Genomic DNA, 14,681 nt, shown 5'->3' on the forward strand with positions numbered 1-14,681 from the left:
GTAAGCCATCTTGGAACTCTTAAGTACAGAGTTTGCTCAGAGAGCTATGTAAAAGAAGGAATTGTATGCCTGTAAGACATGTAACATCTTTATCACAGTTGCCTTAGATGCCATGAAAAGATTCACAACGGAGAGGAATCATAGGTATTTAAACAGTGTAGGAAAGCATTTGCTTGTCCTGGTTCCCTTAAAAAAAATAAGGATTCACAAGAGAGAAAATCTCTAAACATAGAACATAGGAAAGTCCATCACCACAGCATCTTCGTTTTTTTTGTTTGTTTGGTTTGTTTTTGGTTTTTTTCCTGTTTGTTTGAGACCGGGTCTCTCTCCATAGGACTGGCTGTCCTGGAACTCATAGGTATTTAAACAGTGTAGGAAAGCATTTGCTTGTTCTGGTTCCCTCAAAAAAAAATAAGGATTCTCAAGAGAGAAAATCTCTAAACATAGAACATAGGAAAGTCCATCACCACAGCATCTTCGTTTTTTTGTTTGGTTTGTTTTTGTTTTTTTTCCCTGTTTGTTTGTTTGAGATCAGGTCTCTCTCCATAGGACTGGCTGTCCTGGAACTCACTATGTAACCCTCTAACTCACAGAGCTTCACCTACCTCTGCCTCCTGTGTGCTGGGGTTAAAGCTCTGTGCCACCATGCCCAGCTCCACATCTCTCTAGTAAAATTGGCAATGTATCATAAAGACAAGTTCTGCCAGTATAAAATTCTGGAACCTCTATAGTCTTCTCCATGTCCTATAGGGAGAGAGAAACCTTGATTAGAGAAAAACAATCTAAAAATTACTTCTCCTACATGAGTGAATACATACTACATCAAAATTTTGTCAATGCAAAAAATAGTATAAAATTGTCACTTATAACAAATGTTTTCAGTGTTCTGTGAAAATCTTTCACGCGGGCCTAGGAAAGCTGCTCTCCAAGGGCCAGAGGATGGGCGGGCAGTGTGCATACAAGAGACCTCCCTGGTAGAAGCAGAGGCTAGCCTGAAGAACAAAGACAACGGCCAACAACTCATTAGACTGGCGCTCTATCCCTACAGTAGCACTCTGGCACCCCCAGTTCTGAAAAGTAACAGGGCTAAAGCCCAAGTAGACAGCGCTCTAGGATATTGCAAGTTCTCAGATTGCAGGGTCTGCCTAAGGGAGGTCCCTTATGCCTTATGATATCAAGGAGGTAGAAAGCAATGTTAACAAAACAAACCAACTACACAACCAGCCACAGCTCAGCCATGTTTCAGACTGATTTAGTTCATCCCAATAATCCTGCCAGAGAAGAGTAGATTCATCTGGAAACCACTTCAGTGCAGTCCCCATGGAGAGGTTGCTATCTCATTTGAGATTACAGTGTTACACACCAAGCTTAAATTGTATGTATTTATGTGTATACATATGGGAAAAGTGGGTTTGGATTCTTTTTTTTTTTTTGGTTTTTCGAGACAGGGTTTCTCTGTGGCTTTGGAGGCTGTCCTGGAACTCGCTCTGTAGACCAGGCTGGCCTAGAACCCACAGAGATCCGCCTGCCTCTGCCTCCCGAGTGCTGGGATTAAAGGCGTGCGCCACCAACGCCCGGCTGGGTTTGGATTCTTATATGCATACAATTAACTCAAAATAGATCACAAACCAAAATGTGAAACTTAAAACTGTAAAATTTCGCCGGGCGCTGGTGGCGCACGCCTTTAATCCCAGCACTTGGGAGGCAGAGGCAGGCGGATCTCTGTGAGTTCGAGGCCAGCCTGGTCTACAAGAGCTAGTTCCAGGACAGCCTCCAAAGCCACAGAGAAACCCTGTCTCGAAAAACCAAAAAAAAAAAAAAAAAAAAAAACTGTAAAATTTCGGAAAGAAAGCAGAGCAGAAAAATCACTGGACTGAAAGTAAACGTAACCCATAAAAGAATAAATTAGACTTAGTGGTAATTAAAAACTGCCACTCTCCAAAGCTGATGTTGGAGGACAAGTCACACCACATAAAAGACTTACAATGTGAATACCTGTTATAGTACTTTTAAAAATTCACCAATAAGAAAAAAAAAAAAACCTCATTTGAAGGGACAGAGTATGTCTATAAACACCACCAACTAATGTATGAATGGCACATGAATCCAACATCATTAGTTATTACAGAAATGAAAATTCAAAGCATGACATATCACTGCACACCTATTAAAATGGCTAGAATGAAGCAGGCTGCACATAGTATATAATTTCAAGGATGCTGAAGAACTATTTTTACAGGCTGGTGGTGGAAACGAAAAGCAGTTAAAACAAATTTGGAAATGGGCTAGCAGTTTCTTTAAAAATTAAATTAAGCATATTCTAAAGAGATGGCTCGGCGATGAAACACATTTCCAGAGGTTAGGCAGTGTAAATTCCCTTTGCCAGGAATCTCTCATTATAAATATGGCATTGCACTTGTTGCTTAGCTCTGACTTCTACCATCTAAAGCTTAGTTGTTTGCAGTTCTAGCAAAGGGAATGATGCATTCTTTTCTTAAAATCGGAATTCCTATTTACCATTGTAAATGCTAAAGAAATGTGCGGAGTGAAGCCTTTCCACAAGCCTGGTTCCAGAGCCGCATCAGTCCCAAATGAACACACAGGAGGCTATATTAATTATTAAACTCTTGGCCATTTCCTTGTTTCTTACTGGCTAGCTCTGACTTAAGAATTTAAGCTGTAATTGCTAATCTAAGTATTTCTCTTACCGGAGAAAGGGTCCGGACCTTTACTCCTCTGGAGGCTAGACTCTCCTGTTTCTCTTTCCCAGAATCCTCCTCGACTCCTAATCCCACCTATCTTGCTTCCCTATTGGCTAACAGTGCTTTATTGACATATACACAGGACTTCCCCATCAGAAATGAAATTACAAAATGAATGTTTTATTTTTCTAAACTTAACTCTAGCTCCTACCTGAAGGGCCCCAGGATCTAGCTGCTTACCAACCATATGTAGCCACTATACTGGAGTCTCCTGCCGTCCTTTTTCATTCAGGTCAGCTGGTGGTACATCCTCCACTACCCATTGTTGCCCAACAAAAATTGAAACTTCAAGTTAGATTTTCTCTTCTGTTTTATACCTTCCCGTAGAAGAGCTAAAACTAATCTGCACTCCTAACTTCTCTTATCTTTTCCCTTGTCTCTAGACCTCATTATTACAAAACCATATTTACACTTAGTGAAGTTTATTTATCATTTCTTTTTAGATTTTAGCAGTCATTTCTCAAAGAACTATTCCAAGTCCATCATCCCTCTAGGAGTCTATGAATCAATCAAAAAGAAAGTTTAGGCTGGAGAGACAGCTCAGCAGATAAGAGCACTTACTGCCCTGGAAAGGACCTTGAGTTTGAGTCTCAGCTCCATGTAAGGTGGCTCACAACAGCCTGTCACACTAGCTCGGGGTGGGGGGGTGTCCAACACCCTCTTTTGACTTCCATGAACACCACTATTCATGTGCATACACACACACAAAAAAAATAGAACAAATCTTTAAAAATCATGTTCTATTTCCATTTTAATGATCTTGTGATGCAAAGTTTTATATATATATATATACATATATATATATATTCATTTTTGTCCTCAACAGAGATAATTGCGGATGAGCCTCTGAGTAATTTGCCAGGGGTTGCTGACATGTGTTAGTAGATTGATGTTGTGCATTAATAGGAAAGCTTGGGTTTCTCTGAACTAGTATCCTACAAAGAAGCTTGGCTGAATGCAGTGTTATTGCGTGACAGTGGTAGGAATTACCCTAACCTTCAGAAAGGATGCCTTTCAGGTTGTGTCATGGTTTTCAGGCTATGCTGTTCTGTGTGTGTGATGCTGAGGACTAAGCCGGGGCCTCAGGCATACTGAGCAAGCCCACACTCCTCAGTGGGTTTCAGTCTCAGCCCAGTTCTTGCTTTTAATTATAACTTCCCTAAATTCAGATTTATACCACAGGGTTAGGTTCCAGTGTGGAAGCAGAAGTTTCATTATGTTTTTATAGTTTTACAAAAAGGAAGCCATAAATCAAGGCAAGTTTAAATTACATTGTTGGGGACATCAGGTGATTGATTACAGCAAGATGGGGGCAGCTTTTCTATAAGCCTAAGATTCTGCTGATGACAGTCTTAGTTTGGAGGTTGATGGAAGCCAGTGGGTCTGCCGAGTTAGTAGATTCTAAATGTTTTTAATCTATTCGTCACAGGATGTTAGTTCCAACACAGAGTGGGCAAGGAATGGCTGCTCTTGGGGCTAGCAGTAGTCCATTCCAACCTCTCCATGATGCTAAAATTCAACTCAGTCAGCCTCTGCAGAACAGCTTCTTTTCAGGAGTTTTAGTTCACACTATTTTCCAGAGTTATGTGAGACACTGATAATATCCCTCATCTGTAGATTGGTTAGCCTTATCAAAAGACCCACGTTTAGGACTTCAGCATTCCAGGTCTCGTCTTTGCTTTGCCGAGAGTCTTTTCTCTGCGTGCTTCTTGTGTATGTGCTTCCTCATCCCAATAAAGAAGCCTTTCTTGACCACCTGATTTTGTCTGCTCCTGTTTGCTGTGTCTGAAAATTTTCCTGCTGTTAACTTGTCACACACGAGAACTTTCCTGCTTTTTAATTATTTAACTGGCAGAGAAAATGACCTGGATCAAGACCTCTAGATGGTAACACCTTTTGGGATCTCATCTTGGAATTTTTTCTGAGGACCACTGACTCATAAGGTGAGTGTAAACCGGGCCAAACCCTAAAAGGATAGGAGATGTGACTGTTGAGCTACTGGTACCTTGCCTCAGTCCTGGAATAGAATGTTAATTTCTTCCTTCCTTCCTTCCTTCCTTCCTTCCTTCCTTCCTTCCTTCCTTCCTTCCTTCCTTCCTTTCTTTGCTTCTTCAGAGACAGGGTTTCAATGTGGCTGTAGACCAGGGTGGTCTCAAACTCACAGAGATTCACCTGCCTCTGTCTCTGGAGTGCTGAATTAAAGACACAGTGTACACCATGGCAGTTTTAATGGGATAGTAATTTTATTTTCTTCACTCTATGAAGAAAGTCCACTTAGATGCCTCTCCTTCTAACCCTAATGTCTGTGAACCATAGGAATCAAGTTAGACTGTTCGGTAACAGAAATTAAAAGGCACGATTAACCTAAGTTTCGGCTCACACCAGATGCTAGAAGGCATGTTCTTTAGGATGAAATGGAAAGTCACTATATGTGGAGACAGACAAACCTTGGGAATTTTCAAGTGCTGGAACCTCCTGTTCTTCCCTGTTCCTTCTCCAACTCTGAGAGGGAGACAAGCCCATTATTGTTTTGACCTAAAGATCAGATGGTAGCTAAATTTCTTCTCTCTCTCTCTTTCTAGAAGCCATCTGAGAGAAACCTCACACTGACTCTAGCTGCTCTAACAATTGTCTATGGATTCTGCTTTGCTTGGCCTGAGACCATGGAGTTCCTTCCTCTGTTTCTTATTTTGCTTTTTTAGGTCAGCCTACCCAGGCCACAGGTGCTGCTTCCTTTATCCACAATAATCTACTGAAGTGTCTTTTAAAGAAAAGGGGTGTAGTGGTCTACATTTAATTTTCAAGATGTGTGACCCCACAGGGATTTGGGTCCTGATATCACTTTACTATGGAGATGATCTCACCATGATCAGAAAGCTACCATAGTGTTTGCTACCATCTTGGCTGGAGATCTCAGTAAGATGGAGGCAACCATGTGACTTGACCACCATCTTTACTAGCTAGTGATATTATAAAGAAAGAAAATGCCAAGTGAATTCACCACAATCTTGGTTAATGTAACCACATGCTATTAAACAAAATAGCACCACTCATAAAACTTTTAGGACCCCAAAACCAAAACCAACCAACCAGCCAACAAAAAAACACAAACAAATAAAAGCCAGATGTTGGTAGTACATGCCTATAATCTCAGCACTTGGGAGGCAGAAGCAGGTGGATCTCTGTGAGTCTACAGAGTGAGTTCCAGGACTATTACACAGAGAAACCCTGTCTTGAAAAACCAAAACCAAACAAAACCTTCCAGGTCCCAATGAGCCTTCTAGGGATTGCTGTAACCCCTTTTTATAATTGACTGTGGAGGCAACACAAGATATCCAAGGTGTTCCTTTTTTGAATTTTTTATTTATAATCTTTTCTATTTTACATACTAACCCTAGTTCCCCTCCCTCCCCTTCTTCTGCCCCCCATATTTTTCTTTTTTTATTTTTAGTTGTGTTTTAATTTTGACACATTGTTTTATATGGCATATTTATTGGTTTCTAGAGGGAGCAGACCTAGGGTTTTCCCAGTCATGTGCCCCAATGCTGGCCTAATACCAAAGAGAACTAACACTTGAGATCTGTGGTGGCACAGGGTAAAGCATAGGTCCCCATGGGGACTCAAGATAAACTGCTGCTGTAGCAAGGCAGGATCAGCCTGCTTGGGTAAGAGGCTAGAGACATAGGTTCTGTTGGGTCTTAATGCCTGTTCTCTTTACCTGGTGCCTCCACCTGAGAGAGAGAATTGTCCCCACCCTCATACTCCTTTGTTCCACACTTGTCTGCTTTTACTCCAGTTCCATGGAACTCTGGGTACCCTTGCTTTTGCCTTTCAGTTACAATAACAGCGGGATGTTGTGGAATATTAGTTGAAGATGTGTTTATACTGTGGAATATTTAATGATTCAAAGGTGTGCTGCATTCTTTTATGTTGTGTTTGTTTAACTCTGTAGAGCTGTGTTACTGTGCCTGCCTGAAACATCTGATTGGTCTAATAAAGAGCCCAATGGCCAATAGCAGGGCAGGAGAGAGAATTGGGCGGGGATGGCGGACAGAGAGAATAAGTAGAGAAGAGCGAAGAACAAGTGGGGAGGGAAGGGGGGAGAACTCAAGGGGTCAGCCACCCAGCTACACAGCCAGCAACAGAGCAAGAAGGAAAGAACGGTCTATAGAACAGATACAGATAAAAGCTCACAGACAAAAGGTAGATGGGGTCATTTTAAAAAGCTGTTTAGCAATAGCTAGACTGGGCATTTATAAGTAATAATTCTCTGTGTGTTTATTTGGGAGCTGGGTGGAGGGCCCCACAAACAGCAAAAAAAATTTTTTAAAAACAACTGTAGAGGGAGGTTTAGATTTTGCTGGGTTTTTTTGTGTTTAGTATTATCTAGATTACAGGGATTTAAACCCAGTCTACAAGTGGTGAATTGCAAAGAGAGCTCCCAATCTAGAGTACCCTCTTTAAAGAAAAAAGAAATAACCAGGAATGCTTATCATGCTTTCTGTCCTAACTACATTCAGTAGAGATTATAGAAGTGCCAAGTTCCTCACACTACCTCCCTCACATCACCTACTTCAAGGATCCATGCTGCCATCACAGGATGTTCTTATATCCCGGGTCTTTGCCATCTGCTAAGTTTTATCATGGCTCCTATGAGGCACTCTGATTTGCCCCTTCACCATGTTTGCCAGCTTGGAAGCAGTTAGAGCTTCCCCCAACCTTTAACAGCTAGAGTGACCTCTGAGAGGGGAAAATGAGTTAGATTCCCTGATAGACAGACACATAGAGAAAGAGGTCATGACTTGTAATGAAGATGGTGAACTTCCAAGATGGCTGGCTGCTTCTTCACATTCCTGGCCCAAGACAAAAGCCAGCAGCTTAAAATAAAGGCCTTATGGACTTTTGTCAAACCAACTAACCCTGAATTAGGGGAGAAAACCCTTTAAAAGACTTAAAACAAACAAACAAGACAGCCCTCAAGAAGCAGCTGGGCTTCTGCTTCCCAAGTCTTCACTTGGTTTTGCAGGTCTTTTCTCTCTGTGTTCCTGCTGTATGTTTCCTCATCCCTAATAAAACCATTTTGACCGTGTGTGTGTGTGTGTGTGTGTGTGTGTGTGTGTGTGTGTGTGTGTATTGCTATGTTTGTAAGGTCAATTTTCACTTGACTAAGAAGACTGTCCCAGCAACTAAATACCTCCAAGAGCTGGAGGAGAGAGGGAGAAACGTGTAAGATGGTCTAGAGTGGACATAGGCATAGCTTAGGAGTGAGGTGGAGTGCAATGGCTTGCCTGTATATATGGGGAACTGAAAACAAAAGCAACTTAAATTACCATGATTATCATTCAAAATAACTTAAAATTGTTGTCAAAAGAGAGGAGGAAACCATCTCCTGTTACATGAATGCATGCATATTTGAATTGAATAGGGGTCCAGGATGCACAAAACTGTGGCATTGATCCCCAGGACCAAGGAAAGGAGAAATGAAAGAAGGCATGTCATGTCACTTGCTAAGTTTGTGGCAGTTTCCTGAGCTTTCCCAACAGGTTGTACTGTTACTACAGTTCAGTTAGAAGTTGAAACAAACAATTTCTAGTTCAATGAAAGAGAATTTAACGAGTGTACTGCTGCATATGCATGAAGGGAAAGAGTTTATGGAACCTCAGATGCAGAGATCACGCTTAATACAGAAATGAAATCTTGAAAACAGGAAACAAAAATGGGAACATTTAAGATCTTTGCAAATAAGACTGGATTTCATAACATGTTTGAATATTTACTTAGAGATTGCACTAAAATTTCCCAATTATATTTCTTAATGTGGATTACTCAGCCATTGTGTAAATTCAGAAGGGGATTTTATAGCTAAAATAGGAAGGAAACATCTGTTTATAGTGTACAAAGAGGAAGACTTTTAGCCAAAGTTCTATTTGATTTGGTCCCAAAAGCTTAAGAGGGCAGAAACAATGGAGAATTGAGAAAATGTACCTAAAGAAAGGCCTACATAACTAATCAGTTTATCAGCAGCTGGGTTGTCTATTCATAAATGCAGTGCAGATTCTAGCATTCTATGGCATTAGACAAATATCTTTTTAAAAACTTCATATCTTAGATTTTAAAATTTTTAAAGGTTTATTTTTATTTTGTGTGTGAGTGCCTTGCCTGCACATATGTCTGTATACCATGTGCATGCCTGCTAACCTTGGAGATCAGAACAGTGTGTCAGATTCCCTGGGACTGGAATACAGACAGTTGTGAGCCACCATGTGGGTGCTGGGAATTGAACTCTGGTCCTATGCAGGAGAAGTGATTGCTCTTAATCATAGAGACAACTCTTCAGCCTGAATACTCATGACTTTAAATGTATGTGGGTGTACACATACATATAATATATATATGTAATGGTGTCAGAGACAAAAATCAGTAAAGGGATAGATGGATACATTATAGTGTGCAGGGTGAGAATTAGGATGGATAGATAGATACCTTATGGTGTATCAAGGGTTAGAATTGAGACCCAAAAGACTTTATTCCCCTTTCAATTCTATTTTACAAGGTGCTGTGGTGGATATAAAAGAGGAATGGAATTACCTGCATCTAAACCCAGGCCATTTATTGTATTTCTCTGGGCAAGATACTGTACCTGTCAGTATATCCATTATTGACTGTAAAGTGGATAGTCATGTGTATGACTTTTGTGAGAATTTTAAAGCATAAGTGATTGCCCCCTTGACCATTTGATAGGCAAAAGGGGACATTATTTCTTTTTGTTTATAACCATACAGCCTAGACAGTGACCAGCTCTTTTTTTTTTTTTTTTTTTTGCTTGTTTGTTTGTTTTTTCGAGACGGAGTTTCTCTGTATTGTTTTGGAGGCTGTCCTGAACTCGCTCTGTAGACCAGGCTGGTCTTGAACTCACAGAGATCTGCCTGGCTCTGCCTCCCAAGTGCTGGGATTAAAGGCGTGTGCCACCACTGCCCAGCTAATGACCAGCTCTTGACTATACACTCTGAGAAATACCTGTTGCTGATTCTTACTCCTACAGCCCAATATGCTCTACACCCAGATTCAGTGGACAGACAGCAGCTCTTTTGGAGTTCAGTCTCACATGGTTTTTAGGAAAGATCGAGCCTGCTACTCTCCAGTCTAACGTTCATAAATAGTTTCCGCTTGTCTTGGGTTAAGTTGTAGATTCCATGCTTTGGGGGTTAAGCACTTAGGTCTGGCCCTGCCCTTCTCTCTCATTTTCCTCGCCGTACTTTCAATGTCATCCTCAGCCTTGTCTTACTATGGCATTCTTTTTTTCCTTTAAGAATTTATTTTTGGGCGATCTCAGCTAGGTGAGCTTGTGTCTTGGGTGGGGGGAGACACTCCCCATCCTCTGTCTGGCCCCCATCCCCTCGATCTTCCGGGGCGCTTCGGGCATCCAGAAGACCCACCCACACAGGAAAGACATCAGCCTTTGCAGGCCCCAAACTCCAGCGATCCCAGCTAGGTGAGCTTGGTTCTCCGGGGGGACACTCCCCATCCTCCACAAATGATGACACAGATTTATTATTAATTATGAGAGTCTTTACCTTATGCTTGTTACCAACTAGTTCTTATAACATAAATTAACCTGTTTCTGTCAGTCTGCTTTCTCCTACATGGCTCTTTACCTCTCCTCTGTATGTCCAACTCCCTCTGTGTCTCAAGGGCTTGTCCTGCCCCACCAGATACTATCCCTGCATTCCTTTCTCTGCCAGAAAGTCCCATCTATTCTCTCCTGTTTAGCTATTGGGCATTCAACTCTTTATTAAGCTAATCAGTTGCCTTAGGCAAGTGAGGGAAAACATAGGTACATATTTACACAGTGTAAACAAATATACCTAAACATCTGTGTTTGGGCTCTTCTTTGTTCATCTTCATAACTGAGGGAGGCAGAATCACATGAAAGTTATGGGAGGGACATCAGCCCTTCCAGCCCCCAAACTCTGGTGAGCCCAGCTTCAGGAATGACATCAGCCCTTCCAGGCCCCAACCTCCGGCCATCCCAGCTTCAGCTTAAGCTTCAGTGTCAGCATCCCCAGCTTCAGCTTCAGGAAGGAAGGAGACCAGTGGAGATGGAAAGACCCCACCAGCACCCACTGGAAGAAGAGATGGGAAGAAGACAGAATAAGAGCTCACTCAGCAATAGAAAGACCAACATGACTCCACCAGAATCTAGGGAACGAACACCAGCAAGACCTGAAAAGCACTACATAGACGAAGCAGAGGAGACAGACTTTAAAAATTATTTTATGAAGATGATAGAGACCCTCAAAGAGGAAACGAGGATATCCTTTAAAGAAATAAAAAAAATCCATGAAATGGGGAAAAATTCAAGAAATAAACAAATCTCTCAAAGAATCTAAAGAGCACCAAGAAAAAACAACCAAACAAATGAAGGAAACAACTCAAACAGTTGAAGGATTGAAAGCTAAAATAGAAACGGTAAAGAAACCACAGAACGAGGGGATGCTGGAAATACAAAAGCTGGGTAAACGATCAGGAACTACAGATGCAAATATCACCAATAGAATACAAGAGATAGAAGAGAGAATCTCAGGTGTTGAAGACTCATTAGAGGATATAGAGTCGTCAACCAAAGAAAATATCAAAACCAATAAATCCCTAACACAAAATATCCAGAAAATATGGCACACCGCGAAGAAGCCAAACCTGAAAATAATAGGTATAGAAGAAGGCAAAGAAATACAGCTCAAAGGTACAGAAAACATATTCAACAAAATCATAGAAGTAAACTTCCCTAACCTAAAGAAAGATATGCCTATGAAAATACAAGAATCTTACAGAACACCAAATAGGCTGGACCAGAAAAACAAGTCACCTCACCATATAATAATCAAAGCATTAAACCTACAGAATAAAGAGAAAATATTAAGAGCAGCTAAAGAAAAAGGCCAAGTAACATATAAAGGCAGACCTATCCGAATTACACCTGACTTCTCAATGGAAACAAAGCCAGAAGATCCTGGACAGATGTCCTACAAACGCTAAGGGAACAAGGATGCCAGCCCAGACTACTGTATCCAGCAGAGCTTTCAATTACCATAGATGGAGAAAACAAAATATTCCATGACAAAGCCAGATTTAAACAATCCGTGTCCATGAATCCAACTCTACAGAAAGTGCTAGAAGAAAAACCTAGATCCAAGGAAGATAACTACACTACAAAGACAGAGGCAATATATAATCCTACTTTACATAACACCAAAAGAAAAAGAGAGGAGAAACTATACAAAATAACTTCACTACCAATAAATCAAGCACAAACAAGAATCATCAATCAATGGTCATTGATATCCCTCAATGTCAACGGCCTCAACTTGCCTATAAAAATACACACTAGCAGAATGGATACAAAGACAGAACCCATCCTTCTGCTGCATACAAGAAACACATCTCAACATCAAAGACAGACTATCTCAGGGTAAAGGGTTGGGAAAAGATTTTCCAATCAAACGGACCCAAGAAACAAGTGGGTGTAGCAAACCTAATATCTAACAAACTAGACTTCAAATTAAAATCAATCAAAAGAGATGAAGAAGGACACTTCATATTCATCAAAGGAAAAGTCCATCAAGATGAAGTCTCAATTTTAAACATCTATGCCCCAAATACAAAGGCACCTACATTTGTGAAAGAAACACTACTAAAGCTCAAATTGCACATAAAATCTCACACACTAATAGTAGGAGACTTCAACACTCTCCTCTCACCATTAGACAGGACCTCCAGGCAGAAACTTAACAAAGAAACAGAAGAACTAATAGAAGTTACGACCCAACTGGGTTTATGTTAAGAGAAGCTTTTTCTTTGAGAGTAGCCTTCCTGCCAGTCTGGTTCTAGAGCCCCATCAGTCCCAAATAAACACACAGGAGGCTATATTAATTATGAAGCTGTTGGCCTTGCTTGTCTCTTACTGGCTAGCTCTGCTTTAAGTAATTACCCCATAATTGTTAATCTAAGTATGTCTCTTACCGGAGAATAGTTCCGGGCTCCTACCCCATGGCGTTACATGTCGACTCTCCTGTGTTTCTCCTTCCCAGAATCCTCCTGGACTCCTAGTCCCTCCTATCTAGATTCCCTATTGGCCAGACAGTACTTTATTGACAAATGCACAGGACTTCCCCAACAGGTTTAACAGACATCTATAGAACATTCCACCCAAACACATGGTGCCACATGGAACCTTCTCTAAAATTGACCACATAATAGGAAACATAGCAGATCTCCACAGATACAAAAAAATTGGAATAACCCCCTGTATCTAATCAGACCACCATGCATTAAAATTAGAATTCAACAATAACACAAATCGCAGAAACCCTACAAACTCATGGAGATTGAACAATGCACAATTGCACCATCCCTGGGTAAAGGAAGAAATAAAAAAAGAAATTAAAGACTTCCTGGAATTCAATGAGAATGAAGACACAACATACCAAACTTATGGGACACTTTGAAAGCAGTGCTGAGAATAAAGTTCATAGCACTAAGTGCCCACATGAAGAAGCTGGAGAACAGTCATACTAGAGAATTAATAGCACAGCTGAATGTTCTAGAACAAAAAGAAGCAAACTCACCCAGGAGGAGCAGATGCCAGGAAATAATCAAATTGAGGGCTGAAATCAATCAAGTAGAAAGCAGGAGAACATTGAGAAGAATCAATGGAACAAAGAGTTGGTTCTCTGAGAAAATCAACAAAATAGACAAACCTCTGTGCAAACTAACCAAAAGACACACAGAGAGAGAGCATGCTAATTAACAAAATCAGAAATGAAAAAGGGGACATAACAATGGACTCTGAGGAAATCCAGAGAATCATCAGGGCATACTTTGAAAATCTGTACTCCACAAAATTTGAAAATTTAAAGGAAATGGACAATTTCCTGGATAGATATCACTCGCGAAAACTAAATCAAGAGTAGATAAACAATCTAAACAGACCTATATAACCTAATGAAATAGAAGCAGTCATCAAAAGTCTCCCAGGCCCAGATGGCTTCAGTGCAGAATTCTACCAGAAATTCAAAGAAGAGCTAATTCCAATACTCCTCAAAGTATTCCACACAATAGAAGCAGGAGGCTCACTGCCAAACTCTTTTTACAAGGCTACAGTTACCTTGATACCCAAGCCACACAAAGACACAACTAAGAAAGAAAACTATAGACCAATTTCCCTCATGAACATCGATGCAAAAACACTCAATAAAATACTCACAAACCGGATTCAAGAACACATCAGAAAAATCATCCACCATGATCAAGTAGGCTTCATCCCAGGAATGCAGGGATGGTTCAACATTAGAAAATCTATCAATGTAATCCACCATATTAACAAACTGCGAAAGAATAACCACATGATCATCTCACTAGATGCTGAAAAAGCCTTTGACAAAATCCAGCACCCCTTCATGATAAAGGTCCTAGAGAGATCAGGGATAACAGGAACATACCAGAATATAATAAAAGCAATATACAGTAAACCAACAGCTAACATCAAACTAAATGGAGAGAAACTCAAAGCAATTCCTCTAAAATCAGGAACAAGACAAGGCTGTCCACTCTCTCCATATCTCTTCAATATTGTACTTGAAGTTCTAGCTACAGCAATAAGACAACAAAAGGAGATAAAGGGGATACAAATAGGAAAAGAAGAAGTCAAACTTTCACTATTTGCAGATGATATGATAGTTTACATAAGTGACCCAAAAAACTCCACAAGGGAACTCCTAGAACTGATAAACACCTTTAGCAAAGTGGCAGGATACAAGGTAAACTCAAAAAAATCAGTGACCCTATTATATACAGTCGATGAAGTGACTGAGAAAGAAATCAGAGAAACTTCACCCTTTACAATAGCCATAAACAGCATCA

This window comes from Mesocricetus auratus, unplaced genomic scaffold (genome assembly GCF_017639785.1).
Source record: "Mesocricetus auratus isolate SY011 unplaced genomic scaffold, BCM_Maur_2.0 Super-Scaffold_100011, whole genome shotgun sequence".
Lineage (NCBI taxonomy): Eukaryota > Metazoa > Chordata > Mammalia > Rodentia > Cricetidae > Mesocricetus > Mesocricetus auratus.